This window comes from Manacus candei, unplaced genomic scaffold (assembly GCF_025592945.1).
Source record: "Manacus candei isolate 608988 ecotype Guabito, Panama unplaced genomic scaffold, ASM2559294v1 h1tg000043l, whole genome shotgun sequence".
NCBI classification, from domain to species: Eukaryota; Metazoa; Chordata; class Aves; order Passeriformes; family Pipridae; genus Manacus; species Manacus candei.
In genome coordinates this window covers 6469212-6491415 of record NW_026138091.1, presented here as the reverse complement: position 1 = coordinate 6491415, position 22204 = coordinate 6469212, and the positions used below count along the sequence as shown (strand labels likewise).

The following is a 22204-nucleotide window of genomic DNA, read 5'->3' as shown; positions in this document are numbered from 1 at the left end:
GATCACAGTATTAAAAATGTAGAGGGAACAAGGCTTTCTCTGATGTGGTATGTGCTCTTTCATTCATTAACATTCATTAACATTCATAAGCTATTCAGAGAAGTCAGAGGTGTATGCAGTTTTCAAGGTACTTCTGCAAACTTCCCATTCAGGTCAGGAATAACCATTCAAGCAATTGTTTTGTCAAGCTTTACAAGTAAGTGTGATCAAGATAGGTAGACAGACAAATGGTCTGCCGGTGACACATGACATTAGTGTGTCTGCTACTTCATTACATGCTCTATAAATTGTGCAAGTAGCCATGTTTGCACAAAACCAAGGTAGTTTGAGGAAGAAGATCTATACATGTTCAACAGAAACTTAATGGTGACTCTCACATAACAAGAATAGTATTTGAATCGATCTGTGAATATGATAAATTTGTTATTAATGTCAGTAAGTTTTGAGCAGTCACTGGAGGAGTAACAGGTGGAGTAGACTTGTACAGAGATACAGAGAGAAGATTTTTATTGAAGCTTTTTTTATTCATAAAGGAAACTTGTATGCCATATAAACAGTAATTCTTCTTAAAAGTAGATTTATTTTTTTTTTAATCATTTCTGTGGACTGTTTGAAAAGTGGGATATGGACACCTCTGTACTGTAACCTTCAGCAAATTTTTCAAAGATACACAAAGATGTGGTTTTGGAAATTCCTGAATTATCTTGTTTTTTCCACGTGTATAACTTTCATTAAGGATATACTCAGTTGTGTTCATAGGTAGGCACATATAAATGGTGTATTACTACTGAAACAAATTCTTTTAAAGGTGAGTCCATGTAAAGGAGTCACTCCATTGAAGTGAATCCAATAGCGAGGCTCCAACTTACTTGGTTGAAGTCAGGATTTTTGTGTCCAAGGACTTGTAAATGGTGATATATAAATTGGAAACCCTTTTTTAGTTATGCTGACAAAAAGCCACTGATTATGATTTTGAGTAAGGGAAAGAATTTGCCCTTTAATCTGCAGTATATCTTGAGGGAGAAGGTTTTGTACATTGTACTTTTTGTTTCAACTAGAACAAATTCCTTAGGTAAAGATAATATCCACTGCACAGAGAACAACAAAGAGAAATTATGTTATAACTGAAGTTCACACATGAGCTTTGAAACGTTTCAAAATTATATCCTTAATAATAATTTTGCTCCAAGCAGAAAGCTACTTTATATCTTTCATTGCTTATTTCAGGAAGTAGAAGGTCTCAGCACCTCTGTAGGCAAACCAGAAGCCATTGGTTTCCAAGAAAGAGGTTGTTAATTCTGTTGTGCTAAATCACTAAGAAAAGTATTTAAGGGAGAAGTTAAGGGTCATCATGATATTTTTGCATAATTATAAATCATTGTAGTTTTCTTTGCATGATTAAAATTTCGAATAGTAATTAAGTAATGTCCCAGAGCAAGCTCTGTGCATTTCAAAGCTCTGCACACCTTCCTTCACATCCCCAAAAGCCATTATGTTGAGTGTAATCATAACTGGGAGGCAGAACTCTAGTGATTTATTTATCTTCCTGATTTTTGTTGGCTTGTTAGTTATCAGAAAAGTTTTTGGTGACCTTAAAACAAAAAAAAAAAGGGGGGGGAGGAATTCCTTCCTTTCTTTGCACTTTTGTGGTGTGAGCATTCCAGACACTTCTCACAAGTATAGAAGCAGGGGTGAACATAGCTGCTTCCGTTCTCTGTTTGTCTTCTCTGGGTCAATGTTTGAATACTTAGCTTACCTGCTCTCCTTATTCAGGGCTACATAAATGTCATGGATAAAAACTTTGAAAAAGTTCTCATTTTGAATAATTTGAACATGATAACGCAGTTGAAAAATTGAAAAGGGCATTTATTTAATTAAAAAAGGAGTCTGACTGGATTTATTTGGGAGCTATCTAACAAAATAAACATCTAGTCCAAGACAAAAATGAGAATATGAGAAATTTCAGGTAATCTTTGAGTCTTACAGTAAAGAGTAGAAGACAGGCAAAAAGAATGAATAAAGAGCCTAAGACTCAGACTTGGAGCAGTGGGAAATATTCACTTCTTGGACTGAATCTGATCTCACCAGCTGTCAGCTCAGTTGTGTCCCATGTGGTGGTATTAGGAGTTTTTCAGTGTAGGGTGAGTGCCTAAGTTATCCATCTCTTGTTTTGCCATTCCACTGCTTCAGGTGGCTGCTGCCAGACAGGGAGAGAGAGGTTGCAGTGGTCAGTGAGCTCATGGGAAAGGTCTTTGCTCAGACCCCATCAGGCAAAGGCTTCAGCTGCAAGCTTATGCCTGTACTGCCACGCTGACCTTGCAGCTGGCCAGCCTCATTCATGCCCTGTCACCTGCCAAAGGGAGAGAGTTCACCAGTCTGAGCATTAGGGTATCCCATGGCAATGATGCATGAGAGCAGTTGCTCTGATGGATGTTGCAGCAGGTAGGCGCCATGAGGAGCAGGTTTTAGTTTGTTTGATCTGAAGTCCACCAAGGAGCTATTTTTACCACTATGCCAAATGCATTACTTTCCAGGGAAAAAAAAATTGTCCGTCCACAAATTAGCCACAGAACAGTTATTTTGTTCTTTTTTTTAGAATGAGAGAGAAGCATAAGGTTCGCAGTAGTTTGAAAGTAAGGTCGTGTGTTCTAAAAGTATCCTAGCAAGATGCAGCAAAGATATTCACAGCCAGTAGATTTTCTTGAACATTGCTGCTTGACCAAAAGTCTTGAAGGAAAATTCTTCTGTCCTGGTCCATGTCAGCACTGTATAAACATATGTCATAGATCAGGTTTGGAGGAAAGTTTTTGTTTTCCTTTTTTTTTTATTTCAATGAATAGTTGCAGTAAAACTTCTTTAACAGTTCAGCTGTTCAACCTGTTTATTTCCTACTTGCAGTTTTACTAACCCTTATTTTTTGTGACATCATAATGATTTCCACAGCAACTAGTTGTGAGGTTGAAAACAAAGGTTAGTTTAAACAAAGGTTATGATTGCAGGTGCAGAGTGAACAGACAAACTCTTAAGAAACAGGTTTCAGGCAAATGACTCTATTAATAAAGAATGAGAGGGTTGGGTAAAAATCCCCAAACAGATGATGTGCAATACCGACAGAGGTGATTCAAGCTGAACAGTTGTTAGGATTTCCTATGAGGCTGTAGTATTGTTTGAAGGCCATAAGAATACATGAATCTGCAAGAAATTATTCTCTGCTGGAAATGCTGAAGTTGCTATTCAAAACTGCAGTGTTTGTCAGAATGAAGTTACCTCCTGACTTTTGTGTTGTTTCAAAACAACACAAACCCCCAAGGTGTAACTATTATTGAAAAAGATACTACTGAATCCTCAGGAACTTCGTTGTGAGTGTGATCCATGTGTGGGCGACAGCCATGATGAGTTTCTTGCAAAAGCTTCCTCAGATTATCAGCAGCAAGCATTTCTGATGAACTTCATCACATTCACTGTTGGAATGAAGGGACACGGCAGAGAAGTTCTACCAGCAGTAATGTTGCCTTTGTTGCCAGAAGTTCCCGGATCTTTTTGATGATGTTTCCTACCTCCAACTTCACTTTTGGGTTTACAGCTCACTTCTGCTGCTTAGTGGGGCTCATAACCCCATTTGAAGGAGTCATGACAGTCCTCAGCGTTCAGGAATGTCTGCCTTATGTCCCCACCAAGCAGATAGATTTTTAATTCCTTCTCTGTACATTGGAACTGTTAATTTAAACAAGAAACGAGATGCTGGACTGAGTCCATAACAACCAAGTAGTTCCTGTGGCCGTCCTTTTGTGTTTGTATCCCTGTAGTCCTTGTTCTTCCTTGGACAGCTTTCTGGGAAAGCTTATATATCACAGCAGCTTTAGGAGCTTGTTTCTTACACTTCTTCCTGGCTGCTGACAGAGATGTCTGTGTCCATGCTTTGGCCTTGGTTCAAGACTCTCTGCAGAGTTCATGGCCCCAGCTCACTTCAGATGGGTACCTGTCACCCTTCAACCACTTCATCTCCCTGTGGTGATCTCCCCCTACCCCATGCCTGGGCATGTTTATCAAAAAGCACCTGGAAAGGTTTGTGAAGATTTCATTAAATGGGCAGCAGATGCTTTCCTCTCTCCATGCTTTTCTTCAGCTTCTTCCCATATCAGACCTTGAGACGGGACTCATGTTTATTGGCGTGGCATTTAATAAAGTTACATTAGGTCTTGCTTTATTTAATTCTGTTTGTGTTCCTCAGGCATCGTTGTCTTACTCGTTTCCCTCTTCTGATAACAACAGGAGGGCTTTCTGTGTGGGCCGCTTGTTCTGAAACTCTAAATACTTTCCAAATTTCCTTTCCCTTATAATTTCCCAAAGGTGCTATTTCTTAGTTTCTCTGGCATACTTCCCCTAGGATTTGTCTTTTTTTCCCTCTAACATTTCAAAGTTTGGACAGGGACTCTCTGCTTCCTGGAGTTTTAATAATTATATCCTCTGTGCCCAGCCATGGCCTGTTACTGGAGTCATGTGCACTAGGTTTCTTACAGGAATTTTCTGTTTGCTGCTCCCAAGACAGCAGAGTCTTGTCATAACTAGCATTAGAGTAAGAACTACAAATGCATTGGGCTTTTCCTGAGCAGTAGGACAGTCTGGGAGGGGCTGCTGACTCTTGATTTATCCACACTGAGGAAATGACCTGTATAAGTTTGCTCTCTTTGATGAGAAGAGATCCAATGGTCCTTCTGGGGAGTGGGGTGTATTATGCACATCATTTTAATCATATTTCTATGTAGCCTTTACAACTGTTTGTCAAGATGATACCTTTTCCCTTTTGAAAATTAAGACATTTTTGGTAACTTTGTCTGCAGTACAGTTTCTTCAGGTGCTTGAAAATTAAGTTTGTATAGAAGTAAACACACGAGGCAGAAGTAGCTTTTAGGGATGTTGCAGTGATGCTGGCATCTTTTCAGGGACATGGACTGTTTTAGGTTTGTGTGAGTGATATTCAGGTAACTACAATAGACTGAGGTGATTAATCACTTTTCCTTAATGACTAATGAGTCAAGATGAGAGGTGATCCGCCATCCCTTGAGCTGCCTCTGTGGTCCGAATATAAAGCCATGCCATGAAGAAATGAGAAGACTAGTTGTAAGGTTCTTGTTTTGTTCTTCTTTCCCCTGTCGCCTGTCATGTTTTCCCTTTTGTCTCCTGGGCCCTGTCTTCCAGCCTGCTGCAGGTTGCTGTAAACCTCTCTTTCCAATCCTCTTTCAGCTAAGTAAACCTGATATATGGGAAGAGTACTCTTAAAAATATTTACTCTAGTAGACACTGCATTCCCTTGGCTGTGTAGATAAAATAGAAAATCCTTTAGCTTTGTGAGGAAATGTGCAGACACCAACAGATGGTATCCGCTGAGGCTTTTGCATGCCAGAAAGGACAAAGAGGATAGTAAGAAAACCTGTTGTATTTATCAGGTACCTAGAAAATCTGTGATTGTCAATGGATAAATGCAAACACACTCACATTCCTGGTCCTGAAGCACTCTGAAATCCTGCTGCAGTTGTTGTGAAGTCACTCACCTTTTACGCACTCAGCCGAGATGTTGGTAGTTATTTTGGTCTCAGTTTCACAGTCACTGTACCTGGAATGATTACACCAGCAACAATGTGAAACATCTTAATGCAAATGGCAGAGATGAGTGGCAGTAGGCTGGAATCTTTCAAACTCCCACCTCCACTGCAGCCGTGCTGCACATCGGGGCTTCCCACAGCTGGGAGTACTTAACTCACAGCCTCCAAGTAAGTAGCTTCTATTTAATTTTGAGCACCAGAACATCTCTGCTAAGAAAGAAACTGAATTTCCTGAAGCTTGTGGAGCTAGGATTGGAGACAAACAAGTTTGTAGGAGGTTTAAACATTAAAAAAACCTGAGATTAGTCTCATGTTCTGGGCTTGATTTTTTTTTAGCCTCTCCTTAGCTGCTTCTCTTTCTTAAATGAGTATTTTATTCCATTAGCCTCGGTGAAGAGAACTCCCAGAGACTAATGGGATTCTTATGGCATTTTAGTCTTCATTCAGCTAAATACTCTTCAGATGTTACATATGTAAAACAACCATGGCTGATGAACGCATTATAGTATATTTATATAACGTACAAAAATACTTAAGGGCCTGCAGTCTTTTTGTAACAGCTGAATAATGCCTTTGTTTCTTTGAAGAAGTCAGGAGGCTGTGAGTGGCTGTGGTGAGGAGTCATGTAAGGATCAGTCAGATCTGATTTGGTCAGAATGAAATATTGAATGAGAAGTCAAAAAGAGATACCCTTTGTGTGAATTGGATGCCATATGAGAAAGAACAGATCAACCTGTATGAGGCTTGTGAGGTCCTTTGAAGTGCCTGTATTGGAGCAATTTTTCTACATACATATGCACTCAGACAGACATGCATATTTTCAAATCAAAGAAGTTCCAAGGCAAATATCTTTTAATATAGAGAATAGAAAACATTAATATAACAGAAATAGAAAATATTAAATTGTGCATAAAATTAAATTTTACTAAATCGTATACAAATATAAAATACTAAATAATATAGAAAATAATATTGCAGTTAAAAATTTCCAATTCTAATGTTTTTAAGCCTGAGAGACTGAAAATTGAGGTTACACTTGGAAAAAAGTCCCCAACAAACAACTCAGACCCCCACCATATACTATTTCTCAAAGCTGGAAAAATATGCAAACACTTTGTTAAGATCAGTCAACTTTGTCTCCTCCTCATGTCCCTTTCCTCACAACCAGAATTTGTTCCTCACAACACAGACCTTTCCTGTAGAGACACTGCAGTAGTGACCCCTAATAGTAAAAGCATTTTTTCTTCTAAATAAGTTACTTTTCATTATAGCTGTGGCAAACATTAGTGGGGACAAAATGTTAACCTCCCCAGTGAAATAATTTGGGTTTTTTTCTGTGTTTAGTTGTCATTTTTTCTTTTTCTCTTCTGTAACTGAGATTTTTACTTTATCCTTAGATAGCTTGTCTTTGAATCCAGAATGTGTACCAGGATATCATTTAAAGAGAGATGGCCAACCTTCTGACTTCATTTCATCTGATGGCTTATGTTTTGTCTGGAGTCACTGTGGTAGCTCTTGTTGATGCCTGACTCTGTGGAGAGTGTGCTCAGGCCTGGAGACTGAGTTGTCCGTGGGTCAAGTTCAACTTGCAGGTTGTGAGGAAGGCATCATTGTTTTGTATCCAGTGATAGCAAAGTTATTTAATTTCATGTTACTTGGCAAAAAAAGGAGTCCATCTTGCTCCTGAAGTCCTACATAATACCCAGCAGCATTGATCAATAATTACTTCTGCATTCTTAGACACCAAAATGTTGTCTTTCTAAATAGAAAATGATGTGATACAAATCCTGAAATTATGGAATAAATTATATGGAGTGCTATGTGCAAAATATAAAAAATGTATCGAATGCACCAAGAGCCGTGTTTAATAATCTGGCAAACAATCTCACTCTCTGTGTATGCAGCTCAGACTGCATTTAATATGGCATGCCCTGCATGTGGCATTCAGCTCCCTGTGACTTTTCCATTTAGTTCACTGATGTACACTGGTTTTCTTGAAGTGCTTGGGAAAAAGAAGTTGAGCAGCAACTAATCTCCTTCAGGAAAATAATGATAATGTAGCACTTTACAAAATAAATATGAAAAGTAAATGTTTGGCAGGGTTAGTGAAAAGAGTTAAGGTTAGATATATGATCAGAATTGAACAATCCTGTCTTTCACTTATTTGCATGCTTATAGTGCTAATTGCTGCCTCAGTTTTTATTTTAAAAGTTGCAAGTTGATATGCTGTTTTAAAAGGCATGAACTTATCTTGCCGAGTGAATGAGCAATGATACAAGAATACTTGTTAAAGAGTCATTTCCTAGTACCACAAACTGAGGAAGTAATTTGAAATGAGTAACTAGTCGATTTAATAAGTCAGCTAATGTACTCTTGAAAGGAATGGAAATAATTTAATATCAAACTAAAATATTTGATAAAGAACCCTTGTACCTTCATCTCTCAGGCTTGAATCAAGTATTTAAAATCTGTGGAAGAGTTTTCTCTGACTTTAGTGTGGGTTAATCAGATTTTTGCAAATACATTAAACAATTAGGCTGGTTGATCCTTTACAGCACAGTTCTTACAGAAGATTATGTAGATAGATGGTAATTTTGACCTTTATTAACATTGCCTTCTGTGGTGGTCAGTGGAGATTTTTGAATAGTCATGAGGTGCTGATGTAAAGTAGTCAGTTTGCTATTACTACCGAAATGTGTCCTTAAGTACTAGAATGCAGTTAGCAGAGCTAAGCAATAAAAGCTGTTTGTTCAGCTAAAGTCCAAAACCTTGATTTTAATATGTTTGACAAGGTCTTTCACAAGAAAACCATTTCTCTCCAGGCAGACTTCCAAGTGTTTTTTTCATCTATTTTTAAGTGGCATTTGTAGGTCAGAGAGGAGAAGCTGAGTTGTCTTAGCTTGTTGCAATTAAGATCACCTTCTTCACATAGCAGTAACTGAATTTTATGGCTATAAAATTTTTTCCTTCTAGGTAATGAAAATGAGTATAACAACAGGAATAGATGAACTAGTAGTAATGAGTCATAAAATCAATGCAGAAAATCCCCAAGGATACGTAGTTGCTTTTCAGTAGTTCTTTTTCAGCTATTTTTGCAGCTTTCTTCTCCGGGAAGGAATTTTGCACATGTTAAAAAGCAGGCCTGAAAATCCACTTTCATAGGAAAATCATTAATGATGGATTGTAGTAGAAATTGATGTGGCTATAGAGTTTAGTTTGTTTCTTTAGGATTTTTTTTTCTAAAACAAGTATCAAATAGGAGAAAAATATGTTCTTGTAAAGTATCCTGTATAATGCCATATCCTGTGCAATGCAATGATTTATTCAGTACACTAGCTTTGGGGTTTTTTTTACTTTTGCTACTATTGATATTTTATTGATGTTAGTAATGGAGTTTATGATGCAAAGATTTTTGTAATTAAAGTTGGGAGGTTTTTTCCCATCAAGAACTTGAGAGTCAATATGCAGAAAAGTGTCTGAAATGCTTATTGCTTTATACTATAAAAGCTGTTAGCAGAGGTCCAGCACTTTTGGCACATTTAATATAAAAATGAACAAGGACCAATAAAAACTAACAGATAAAGTTGTTGTAATAGGAAAAACTGAACAAAAGAAAATTTAATTTGGATATCAAGAGTATTTCTAAAAATGTATTTCTAAAATGTATTAGGCCTCCCAGGGGTTGTACTGGAAAGCAAATTGCTTTAGTCCCTTAAAGAAGAGCTACCAAACTGCGAGGAAATTGGAGTTAAGCTCAGCTATGCCTGTTAATACACCGCTCCTGTCATCAGGAGTCATCACAGCAAGATCAGCTGCTTCATTCCCCACTGCCTTTTGTTGCTCTGGTGGAATCCAACCCATTCATCTCAGTTGCTGCCCTAGAACATGCCAGGTTGCTGTGTTGACACCCCAGCAGACGCAGTCCCACGCTTTGGCAGTCTAGGAGAGCATCTACAGCACTGTCTCAAGGTCTGCCTCAGTCTCTCCTGATGTTACAGCTGCGGCTTTTCACAGATGTGCAGTCAGGTGGCCCATGCAACCACTGATCACCCTTACTCTTTCTCAGGTTCTAAATGTCCCAGAGGGCCAATCCTGACAGAAGTGTGATATTCTTATACACTTTTGAAAGAAAATGGACATTTCAGAGTTTCTAAACATAAAGCGTTGCAAGATGCTGTAGCTTATGGAAACCTAAGCAAAATAATGGGTGTCCACACATATTTCCCTGCTTTAGCTTGTTCTTGGTTTATGGGGAAAGAGAATGTGAGAAGTCTATGATGTTCTTTCTGATACTTCTGTTCTTTTCTGATCCGTAGAATCACTTTCTTTTTGGCAATGAATTTCTATCTGTCTCAGCTAGTTCAGCAGTGAGACACATTTACCCCCTAGGAAAGCATGCTGCTTTTTCCTGCTTAAAGCCTCCTGTTCCTGTGAGGCCTGTCCCTGTCTTCCTTACCTTTGTATTTTTAAAAGCTTTTCCCAACACCTAGTCTCTTGTTATGCCTTTTCTTTAGACCCATGTTTCTTCTCAGAAATTGGAAAAAATTGAGATAGAGCATCTGACAGTGACTGTGGACAGTTCCAGAAAGTCCATGGACTGTGGGACTGAGCATGCACAAAAAGAAAAGGGACAAACGGCAACATGCTTTCAGAGCAAGAGAGGCTGAAAGGACAGATAAAGAGGGAGTTGTACCCTCTAGACAGTTAAAAACCTGATGAAAAGGAAAGAGGAAACAGACATTAAAGACAAATGGAAAGAAAGATAGGCTGTAATCTACTGTACAACATAAAATAAAGGAAAAGTGGAACAAAGCCAGAAGGGATAAAAAAAAGCAGGATATTACATTGCATTATACAAAAATGTAGTAGAAAGTCAGTGGGCTTTCCTGCAATCAGGGGACTAGATGAGGTGAGGAGTATTTCACAGTCCAGACTCTTGTGGTTCTGTGATACTAAGGAAGCAGAAGTAGGGAGGGAAGCTCAAAGGAGGGACACAGATTAAATAACAGTTTGAGTGGCGTAAAAAAGGCAAAACTTTAGAGGAAACCTCATAGTTTGTGAGTATCAACTCACAGAATTCTTGAGTTTATACTTGTGTATTTAGATGGAGATTCAGTGAAGCTATCTACTGTTAAAGATATTATTCATGTGGGAAGCTGTACTGAGCAGTCCTGAAGACAATGCTCACAGCCTAATCAGGAGCTCAGTGTGGTCAGAACTGTCCCACTGCACATGGGCTTGTTTCCAGAGTCTCTGACCACTCAGCCCGAAAGGCAAATGCAGAACTTTTGCCACTACAATTTGGCAAGTGTCTCTGAAGCAGAGGAAGTAGTCATGAGCATGTTTTGCCCACTGACCTGTCTTCTGACTAAATTGTTGGTGTAGGAGGAGAACTCTATATAAGAGCGATGAGACAGAATATTTCTGCTATTAGTGTCCGTGGTTAAGGGGTAAAGGAAATAACTCAGAACTTGTTCTAGCATCGTCACCCAGCAAACCACACACTAGTATCACTCAAGGAGTATTTATATGGCATTCCTATCTTAGGTACTCAACAGTGCAACATACTTCTCTCTTAATAATATCAGCTGGAAAGGCTGACTAAGAGTCCGGATACTGTTTTCCAATTTGTCTTTGTTTCCTTCCCTTTCTGTAGAGATGAGTTGGTTGTTTATAATGTGTTTAACCCTAATGGGTACCAGATAAGCAACAATTTTAAGCAAGTTTAGGTCTCCGTAACTAATCAGCAGTTGCTAAAACTCTGACATTCCTTGTCCATATCTGGTGTGCTGTGAATTTCCACCATCATTTGATTAGTAAGTTACTCTTCGTGGTCTTTTCTGAAAGAGAACTGTTATCTGTATTTTCACATTCAGGCTCTCCACCCCCTTGTGCCATATGTTCCATTTAAGGTTCCAGGACAGGAAATATAGTAGAGATACCCTTCACTTTCACATCTAATGACAATTAAGTGCTTTACATTGATTCAGACTTTCAGTTTCCCAGTTCCAGCATTCTACAGATGGGACTTTGTGTTAAAGAAATAGAAGTTAAAGAAATAGAAGTTAAAGAAAGCTTTGCCTCTGTATTCAAGTGCTGATTTTGTAATTTCCTTTCATTACTATCCAAGACAAAACCAGGCAAAATGCCTTTTGTCTATTGTGGATTTTTATTCCCATGGAAAGATTTTATAGACACAGTTTAGTGTTTAAGAGAATCTAAAGGTCCATATTACTCTGACCTTCTCTTATGCAAAGGTGCTAAGTTCTACTGGCAGAAGCCAGGCTGTAAGTGAGTGGAGGTGGAGAAGGATTTTTATAAGATTTCTTAGTTGCAGCAAGCTACAATAACTCTGACGAGGTATTACATTTTATACTAATTGAGGATTCCAGCAGGGTGCACTCACTATTTAAAAATAGTGTTGCTTTTGTTGTTCTGGGATTTTTGTATAGGTTGGGATAAGTCACCAGAAAACTGAAGAACAGCAACGCTGTGGTCTACCAGAATTGTAGTAGGTGCTGCCAGCTGGGTTACTAGTCACTTTCAATAATCAGATGTCATCTTTTTAGGAGTCTTGATGTCAGTGCTGTGTGCAGCCCAAATATCCTATAGAAGGAAGACTGTATCAGACTATATATGTCTATATAGCTGAGATTTTTGACTATATATGTCTAGCTTGCATGCTCTTTACCTTTAGTTCTTTTAATCTACAGAAGATAATGACCTGAGGATGATAGACCAGAACCTGTGATGCTATTGAAATTACCAGAAGTTGAAAGAGAGTATCTCAGAGTAGCATTTGTCTCAGGCTGTCTTCTAATCTTGTGTAGTTAGAAGAAGCAGAACCTGCTCTTTTATTACATGGGTATACACACAAGAGACACCATGCAGTGATGTACAAATAGGCAAACAGATCCTAGGTGCGTTTACCCAGCTGTTTTTTTCAGTCCATAGTAATTTAAGTTTGAAAAGGCCGAGCCTAAAGTAGTACCTGTCACCACATAACATTTACGGCTTCACTAAACATAGCCAATGTCTTACAATTATGAGCCTAGCCTTTGCCATTTTGGGCATGACACCTCTAGGTGTATTTTAGAACTGCTGAGGATGCTTTTAACTACAATTAAAAACACATTTCTAGTATGGCTTTGAAAAATGACCTTCCTTTTTTTGCCTACAAATTCACCTCAGGAAATATTTGTGGTTGCCATTTATAGTACTTAGGACACTAACTACCCGGCGGGTCACATCTACAAATTAGACAATTAAACACCTAAGAACTAGGAAATGAATCTCTGAAATAATCCTTACAGGTATTTCTGGAAGCAAAATTCCAACCAAAAAATTAATGAAGTCAGGCTCTTTCAGTAACAGCAAAAAGCCCAGAGCCACTAAATTAGTTTTCTTGTAAAGTGGTTATTGACCCAGGTTTTTTTAGGTGAATGATGATACAAATATTTGATTAATACAGAAAAGCAGTGAGTAACAGTATTGACAAAAAAAAATACTTGTTTAGAATATAGATATCTTAATGAAATTAAAGGTATTAATTAAAGGTGATGATGAATAAATGGCCTCTGAAATAGTATTCTACATGCAAATAAAAATTTGATCATGGCTAGAAGAATTGCAGATTGGCCCACACTGCTCTACCTGTTTTCCTAAAGCTGTTGAAGGATAGATTTAAATATAGTCTCTGGAGTCTCTTCTCTGAAATCCTCAAAAATGTGTACTTGAACTGAGTAATAGTGTTTATGAGAAGTTGAATCTGATGCCACAGACTCATTTAATGGAAGCTGGTCAACCAGTGTTTAAAGCCCAGCAATACACAGTCATGTGTCATTGAGTCTGTACATGAATGCATGATTCTAGAGCAAAGAGCATTTCATTTGTTCTTGGGAAAAGGAACCTCAAATTCTCTTATATAAAAAGAGCATATATAAAATTCATACAGTCATATAGTCGTACAGGGCAAAGATGTCCTACTGAATCATTCTTGTTCTTCTACTTCACAGTAATTTCTCCCCAGTCATATTTGAGTTTGTAAGTAGGTACAACATACCAGTGAGGTTAAAAGGAAGGGTCAATAGGGTGAAGTGACTTTCATTCAACAAGAAGACTGCTTACAGACATCTTAAGTGTTCCAAGTATGTATATACCAACTATCAAAATTACTTTAAAAGGATTATGAAGAGGTTGCCATTTCTAAGGAGATGTGTGGAGAGGAGAATTTTAAATAAATAGTTCACAAAAAGCAGAAGTCATGTCCAAATGAAGGAGACAAGAAAATATGTTAATGTGAAGCATGTTAAATGGAAAGCATTGATGAAGGAGGACTAAAAAGGTGCTGATCACCTGGTAAGGGCTTGGAAGTATTAATAAAAAACACTTTCATACATGCTGGAAACAGGAGGTCATTGAAGAGCGTGTAGAGACAATGAATCTTGAACAAGTAAAAGGAGAGCTCAAGTAAGGCAAGGTGGCAGGAGTAGAACGACACAAATTTTAGGCATCTTAGAAGAATTTAAGAAGATTTCCACATCAGAACCTTTCTTTACAGGGAAGGATTTGGGGGAGCTGTCTAGTGTTGGAATACGGGTAAAGGAGTTTTCAAACAGATCAATAAATCAGTAGTGACAAATTGTCAGGAACAAACACTGTTCTCCAAAGAAGTCAGATCAAAGTGAAATACGAAATTTCTAAACTTCCTACAGTAAAGTCGTAGCTGTAGGGCATAGGGCGGGTGGCTTAACCTCAAAGAAGGTGGTGGCAGCCATTATGACATCAAGAAAGCTCCTGGAACTATCGGCCAGTAGGTCTGATCACCACTCCAGGCAAATAGGTATAAGCTATGGAAAAAAACCCAAAACTATAGAAACTTGGATAAGTATAATATTGACAGGTACAATAAGTAAAAAAAAAAAAAGGCAGTAATATTTTTTTTAGAAAGGAATGTGTATCACAAACCTGTTGCAGTTCTCAGAAAGAAAACTAGTAAGTGCGTGGCCAGGGATAGTTCAATCAGTGTGATGTGTCTTGTTTTCCAAAATAGTTAATTTCAGTGTTATTCATTGAGTACTTTAAAGGAATTAAGTGTCAGGGAATGAGAGAGAAGGTTCTCTCCTGGGCTACTTTGACAATATACCTGTATATTTCCAATAGGAATTTTGCTGAGACCTATGCTGCTCAAAATTAATAATTTGGAACTAATTGTGTGAAGTTATGAATTGGTGATGATAAAAAAATTAGTTAATACTAAAATAGATGATGAACAGTTAAAAAAGGAACTCATGCTACTTAAAGGCTTGGCAATGCAATGGCAGGCAATGCTTTATGTTGCTGTGTTCAAGGTGATGAGAAGCAGCTCTGCTTTTGCAAAGGTGACCTCTGAGGTATTTATTGCTGAATGGAAAAGAGAACTTGGGTCATGATGAATAGTTCTTGCAAAATACCAGTTTTGTTACAGCAGTGGTCAAAAGAAGGAATAAAATATTAATAATTGTTAGGAAAGGAAAAGAGAATAAAATGTAAAACATAATTCTGACATAGAAAGCTCATTGACCCACTTGAATTTTTAATGGATTTGAACACTACAAATAATAATCAATCTGAAGAAGTGCAGATGAATGTTAGATTGTTCAAAGATACTGAATTATTTCCCCGCAAGGGGAGATAAACAGAGTAGGTCTTCTCAAAAATAAGAGACAAACTTAAGAAGAAACAGGACTGAGACCTGTACATCTAATTAATTTTCTATAGAACATGAATGGAAAATAATTATTTATTATTTCCCAAAATCTAACAACTAGAAGACAAACAGAAATTGTTTAGGTAAGCACAAGCAAAAGGGAGTATTTTTTTCACACAATGCAGTTAAATTGTTGAGTTTGTTAGCATGGAAATTCTTTATGTCAGATGTGTAAATTGATTTACAAAAATGTTAGGCAAATTAAAAGGAAAAAAAAAGTAAGATACAGAAGAAGGATTTTTACAGACCGTACAGAAAGTGTTTTTAAACTCAGTGGACTTAATGCTGTATCCCACTTTAAAAATGCAGGAAATGTCATTCCATATTTGCCATGTGTATCTTTCCTCAGCATCCATTATTAGCCACTGTCTGAGCTGGCACCACTCTAGAAATAGATTTTTATTCTGACTCACTGCAAATGCTCTTAAGGTCTTAATTTCTAGTTCAGTATGCTTCTATATTATAGTTAATATTTAAATAATAAGAAATTTCAGCTGAAATAGTAATTCCAGCATCTCCTACAAAGAAGAATATGTGTTATGATGGGTATAAAGTATCTGGGACCCCTATACTGGAATTATGTCTCCCAACTTTTACATCTTTTTACATAACACAAGTAAAGATTATAATTTCTGTTATATGCAGAGAGACTGCAGTAAGTTCCGTGTGCTTTCTGTCAGTTCTTTACCTGCTTTAGATATGGTAGTATATGGTAGTATGCTGCAGGAGAATTTTTCTGAACACTGGATAGAAATATTAGTATTTTTGATGAACATGAGTATGGAACAATTTGTCCTGTTACAGCACATCTTCGATTCCCTAACAGCGTATCTACATCTCTTTTTCCATTATCATATATATATATATACACGCATCTATATGTGTCTGTGAGAGAGAAAAACCCTTAACACGTTGCAAATAAGTTCTGTAGGTGAAAAACTTTCCACATTAATACTCAAACATTTCCAAATGTTCAGTGTTAGTTAAGCGTGATGAAGTGTACTTATTAGATAGAAAGAACTGTGAATATGCTGAATTTCAGGTAATATTGTGGTAGAAATCACATTGGGATTTACTGAATTTCATCCCAGTAGCATGAGGTGAGATATAATAATAAAAACCAAAAAAAACCCCCAAAAACTCCCCACCCCAAAACCAACCCACAAATAAACAAAAAAACCCCCAACTCAACAAAAAAAATCAAAGAAATTAATTAAAAGCACCCTTTCAAAATGACAAGTCAGATATACCTGTGGTAGAAGTCTGTGGCATCAGTTGACTTACTCCATGGATGATTTTGCACAAACAAAATTTCAGTTACATGATTGAGAAATGAATGCCCTCAGTGGGTGCTGGGAGGTGAACTGCACCCGGGTGCTGCCACGCAAGGAGGCAGGTCCCCGGGCAGATGGGGTAGCAGAGGTACCTCTATGGTAGCTCTCCTCCAGGGCTTACAGGGAGAGTAGCAGCTACTTTCCTTTGCAGAGGCTAAATTCTGCTGGCAGCAGGGATGGGTTAGAGCATGTTCTACAGTGTGGCACAGTTACTGTCCCCACCTGATAGGAAGGGGTTTTTTCCCCCCTTCTTCTCTGGTTTATGTCAGTGGAAGGTTGCATGAATTAAAGATGTTTTCTAACATGTTCTACCAGACTTTTTATCCCCTATAACATTTGGAAACATAGTCTTTACCTATCGCAGTAAAGTCTGAGCACTTCATAAAGGTTTGTGACCTAAATTGGAATAGGTACAAGGCAGTAATATCTCCTTTTATAGTGAGCAAAAATAGCGTTCACTGGTTTGCTCAGAGGAATATAGAAAGGGATATAGAAAGGAATAAATAGCGCAACCACGAACAGTGCTGAAATCTAACACTCCTGCTATCTTTAGGGTTGTTCCTCCTGCATCAACTTCTGCACTGTAGACATGAAACCTTTGAAAAGTGATTTGTGAAACTGAAACATGTCAAGGTGGATTCATGTAATATTTTGTGGAGATTCCAGATAAAGTTGGGGAGCAGTTACACATTTTAAAAAATATGTTTATAATTAAGTTAATTGAAGCATTAAACAGTGCCAAATATGGCAGTATCTGCCTCTGTCATATTGATGTAGCTCAATGGTTGTTTAGTTTCCCTGTTTTCTTAACTTTCTGGAGAATAGCAGATGTTGAAGTGGACATAAAAATCTATCAAGTGTCCAAATCTACCTGGAGTTCTATGCAGAGACAATGTGATGACACTGATTCCTTTTTCACCACAAAATTCTATTTCCAGTTTAAGTCCAGTTGCTGTTAGAAAAGAAACCAGATCCTTCAAGCTACTCTCTCCTTGGCTGAAGGGGACAGTTTAACAGCAGGAAGACTATGTTACCATTTCACAGATCCTGGGTTTCCAAAACAACTGGAATGTTGTGAGGAGCAATTTAGAGCAGCTCAGGGCAAAGGTGGGTTGCTGCAAAACTAATTTAGCTGAACCTGCACATGCAGTGCCTGATTTCTTGATGGGAATTTAAGAAGGTTAGTTTAAAAAGCAAAGAAACCATAAACAAAAATAAACAGTGAGAATATGTACTCTTCATGCTTAACGAGAGTCTTGAAAATGCTGGTAATGTGGTGAAACAGCCACAGGCTGTATATTTTTTTTTTCTCCTCGTTAATCTCGGTAGACTATAAAGAGAGCAAGGTAAAACCTGCATACCTGTCCCCAGTTTTACCTTACCTCCTCTGCCTTCTGCAGACTGAACTTTTGGGGAAGCCAGAGGCCTCAAGGAAGGCTGCAGCTAAGCTGATGTTTTGCAGCAGAGGACAGAGACTTGGTGTGTGGCAGTTCCAGTGCAGCTATTTCCAAAATGTGCTGTGTTCTGTACAGCCAAAGGAAAGGCTTATGGTCAACAAGCCAGAGAAGAAAAGAGACAAAAGGAATGAGCTGGCCCCAGGTTTCAAGCCACTGCCATATAGTTTATCTCATCTTTGGGGCAAAGTTATGTGACTGGGAAGTTAAGACAGGAACAGGCTTCTTCCTAGAGCAGTGTACTGAAAGGGCTTGCAGGATTTTTAGGATACTTGAATTCATGCTATAATCGGAAAAGCATCACGGCTCCGTTGAGTTGTAAAGGACAAAGTCAGAGTGACTTTGCATGTACTGCATGACCTCAGAGCAACAGGAGTTGTTAACTACCCAAACAGCTAGAGGTGTAGAATGAATTCAGCTGAAGAATCTAACAGAGCAGAGCTCTTTGGCCAGGAGGAAGGTGACAGTGGGTGGGATACATTTAGGAGGTCTCAAAGATCAGTCGTGGCACACAGAAAGGAAAATGTTCACTATCATTCTTCTGGTAGCAGAACGGAGGTCATTTAATGGAAGTAGTAGCTGGTAGATCTGAAGGAAACAAGAGAAGATGCTTTATCATACAAGGCATATTGAAACACCTTATTACAGGATGTTGCAGAAACTGGAAGTGTTTATGGGGATTTAAAGATTAATTGGATAGGCTCAAAGAATGTCATTTTTATCTTGGGCTATTTAATATCAGAGCTTATGTTCAGGAAGTCCCAGAGCCATAAATCAGTAAAAACTGAGGTACCATTATGGCAAATATCTCTGAGATGTGCTTGTCTTACTCATACACTCTTCCCTAAATGTCCCTCACTGACAACCATTTCAGAAGGGATACTGGCCTTGATAGTGTAACAGAAGTGCCCATTCTCTTTTTTTTAGGAAGAGATATGGAGAAAAGATAGCATTTGAGATCTGAATAATGATACAGACAGTTTACTAATAGTGTGATAGTAGCAACCAACTAAACAAGGCATTACTGTAACTGAAAGGAGAGGATGAAGCATACCATATTGCCAGTCACTTGTTTTCATTATTGGAGACCTCTGAAGCCCTAGTCCAGCTGTTTGGGAACTCGGTGACGTCCCTGAGCTCCAGGTGCTGAGTACTGTCAGTTGTCAGTGAAGGAAGTCCTTCTGAAAGCAAAGTAATTTCAAATTGGCAACAAGCAGGATTAGGTCTTTAATCACTCTTCTCCTCAGATGAAAGTGCTTATTTAGGTCACATGGAAAATTAGATTCTCCTCTCTCTCGGACATCACAAAATTAATACACGATAAACTGTGTATAGGATTTTGTTAAATGTTACTTTGCAGCTGTAATTTTGTTAGGTGGTCAGTTGACTTTTTTTGACACCATTTCAGAAGGGGAAATTGTTAATTAATCATACTGCATCATTTGTTTATATTAAAAATGTACATTCATTTGGTATACAAATATTTATTTACTCGAATAAGATGCTGCAGCAGGGTATGCGTGTGTTAGGCACAGGAGATAGTGCTGACGAGGTTATTTACTACAATTCAACCCCAACCTGTCACATCAGCTTTTATGTCATTTGGGGCCTTTCTTGAGCTGTTTGAGGTTTGTGCCAAACTGTGCCAAATTCATTTGTTTGTTTTATGAGGTGAGAACAGAGGCTGCCAAACAGCATCTCTGCTTGTAATATGTGTTAACATCTTGTGCAGTTGAGGTGAAATGGATTAACATACTGTCTCTGTTAGGTAAAATACCCTTGCTGTTCTTCAAGTTTGATATAAAAAGGGTTTTAATAGAAAACTGGAGCTAATTTCAGGGAGGTTTAGGCTTTTTTATCTTTATGTAGTGTAGATGAACAATTTAGTAAGGTCTGAATTACAATTAAAAGACCAAAGTGAACTGAGTACAGTAAAATTGTATATTTTACTTGAAAGGGCTCTATGTTTTGGTAATTTCCATTTAGCTGAGCCAGCAGACTGTAAAGGAGATAGAGACACTCAACACTATAAGTCATGTGAAATTTAAATATAAATGTATAGTGATAATGTACAGTTTCTGTTCCTTGGTGTTCCTCTGCTTTGCCCCTTAGTTGTAATTTCTCTTAAAACATAAAAAACTCTCTTGTATAAAAACTATATATGTAATTTTGAAAAGTACCTCAGTGCCTTCTTTATGTAATTTCTATAGCTGTACAGAAATTCTTCTAAAAAAGAATGTATACACCAGTCTTCATGAGAATGGCTGAAAATCATAAGAGACTTTTAAGAGTAGCTGATTTTATATTTGCCTTCAGGATTTTGAGTTTTTCCTTTTAAAATAATTTAATTTTGATGTATTTTAGTATTTTTATATATGCATTTGACTCCAGCATCTGAGATTTTGAGAAACTCACTGAGTACCACAGGACACATCATGAAGCTTAGTGAACCAGTCTTTCAAAGTGGTAGCTCCCAACTGTTCTTCTACCAGCCTTCATTTCCATCCTCTCTACTCTTCCGCATCCTGTCCGCTCCTGGTGAGAACTGTTGCTTCCATAACCTACCTTGCTGGCCCCAGTAGCCCAGCTTTCCCCTCTTTCCCCTGTTCCCTGCCTTTTATCAAGTCCCACCAAGGCGGGGACAGAGGTCAGCACAGAGGTCAGCCTGGTCATGATGTGTCCGGGAATGAGCTTGGGCTCTGTGCCATGTCTCATCTCTGTTGTCAATACACCTCACCCATCAGAAATGCTGCATTTCTGGAATGATGGTTTTGACTGGCATAATCCAGGAGTACTCTTATGCATGAGTATTTCCAGGCTTAGATCCACACTCACAAGTACTACTCCAGTCAGTACAAGTGGTAAGGTGAATGTCAGAAGGAAGCATTTCCCCTTCTGCTAGACTAAGTTTTATGTGAGAATCTCTGAGGAGGACATTTTCTTGACCCGTATGCATACTCAGCAGACTGCAGTAGTTCCAAATAAGCCTTTTCAACCCAGCATATAAATTACTTTCTTGAATGCTTTGATATATTGTATAAAATAAGAATTTAGAGCAGGGATTTCGGGTTGGGTTTTTTTGGGGGACACACACACGCACACACATGTGTTTAGTTAAAGAAAACTGCTTCTTGAAAGATGTGCAAGTTTATCTATTAAAGATGGAAGACCAAGTCCTGCTTCAACTGAAGCTCTTTTATGAGATGACCAGTATGCTGGAGCCTCATGCAATGCCGACTCTCTCTCCCCATTTGTTAGGGAAAATGAAGTAATCCAGAGCCATACTAAGATTTCTCATTACAGAGATGTTGCAGCTTTTTCAGTACACTGCAGCCCATTTGCTGGTGCATTATTAGTTATTATCACAAGCAGTAAAAGTTCACCTGAAAAGCACCATGCTCCATTAGGCAGGTATGTTATTTCTTCTTCCTTACCCTGTTTCTCACTCACTAGATGGCAAACACAGCCAACTTAGACCCCAGGAAATCCAGCAAAGTCTGGTTGCCACAGTCTAATAGCAGGAGATACAGTGGTGCTTTCTTTTCTGAGGATACATAGCAAGACAGGGTTGTAGGGACAGGGATGTATACTTGTGGGACAGGATGTAGATGAGGTTGGTGATGGAGCAGGAGCAGTACTGGAGTGTCTGCCAAGTAGCGCATTTCCTGAGCTGAGGTGATGTAAAATAGGAAAAATCCATCTGTGGTGAAGATGTTCCCTGCACCAATGAGGCACCTATCAGGGTTATGTTGAGGAGCTGCAAGCAGACAGCTGGATGCCAGAGGTGTAGCACCGACAGAGTTTTTTGTACTTACATAGGTTAGTGCTAAGGTACAGGGTTGAGGAGGTAGGACAAATCCACACTGGCAAGCTGTAAGCCGCTTTTTCCTACAGAATCCCACCTTTGGCAAGAACAGTGGTGCAGGATGGTTGCCCATGGGGAGCCTTGGCTGGTGGATTCCCCCTCTGCAGCCATTCTGTGCCATTGACGTGGCAATCTTATTGATACATCAGAAAGTTTTATGGTGAATCATGGGTGGTTCTTCCAGAAGGTATTCTCCCTAG

General features: G+C 38.4%; 1 protein-coding gene and 1 long non-coding RNA gene across 2 annotated transcripts in view; one reads left to right on the top strand and one right to left on the bottom strand.

The window, feature by feature from the left end:
* LOC127474681 (uncharacterized) overlaps window positions 1-22204 on the top strand; it is a 141500-nt gene that overhangs the window by 57473 nt on the left and 61823 nt on the right. The gene's annotated exons all lie outside the window — the stretch shown is intronic.
* LOC127474702 (uncharacterized) overlaps window positions 1023-22204 on the bottom strand; it is a 45146-nt gene continuing 23964 nt past the window's right edge. Inside the window, exon 2 of the long non-coding RNA XR_007905958.1 lies at window positions 1023-19320. This is a non-coding gene — a long non-coding RNA (uncharacterized LOC127474702). The remainder of the gene's footprint in view (window positions 19321-22204) is intronic.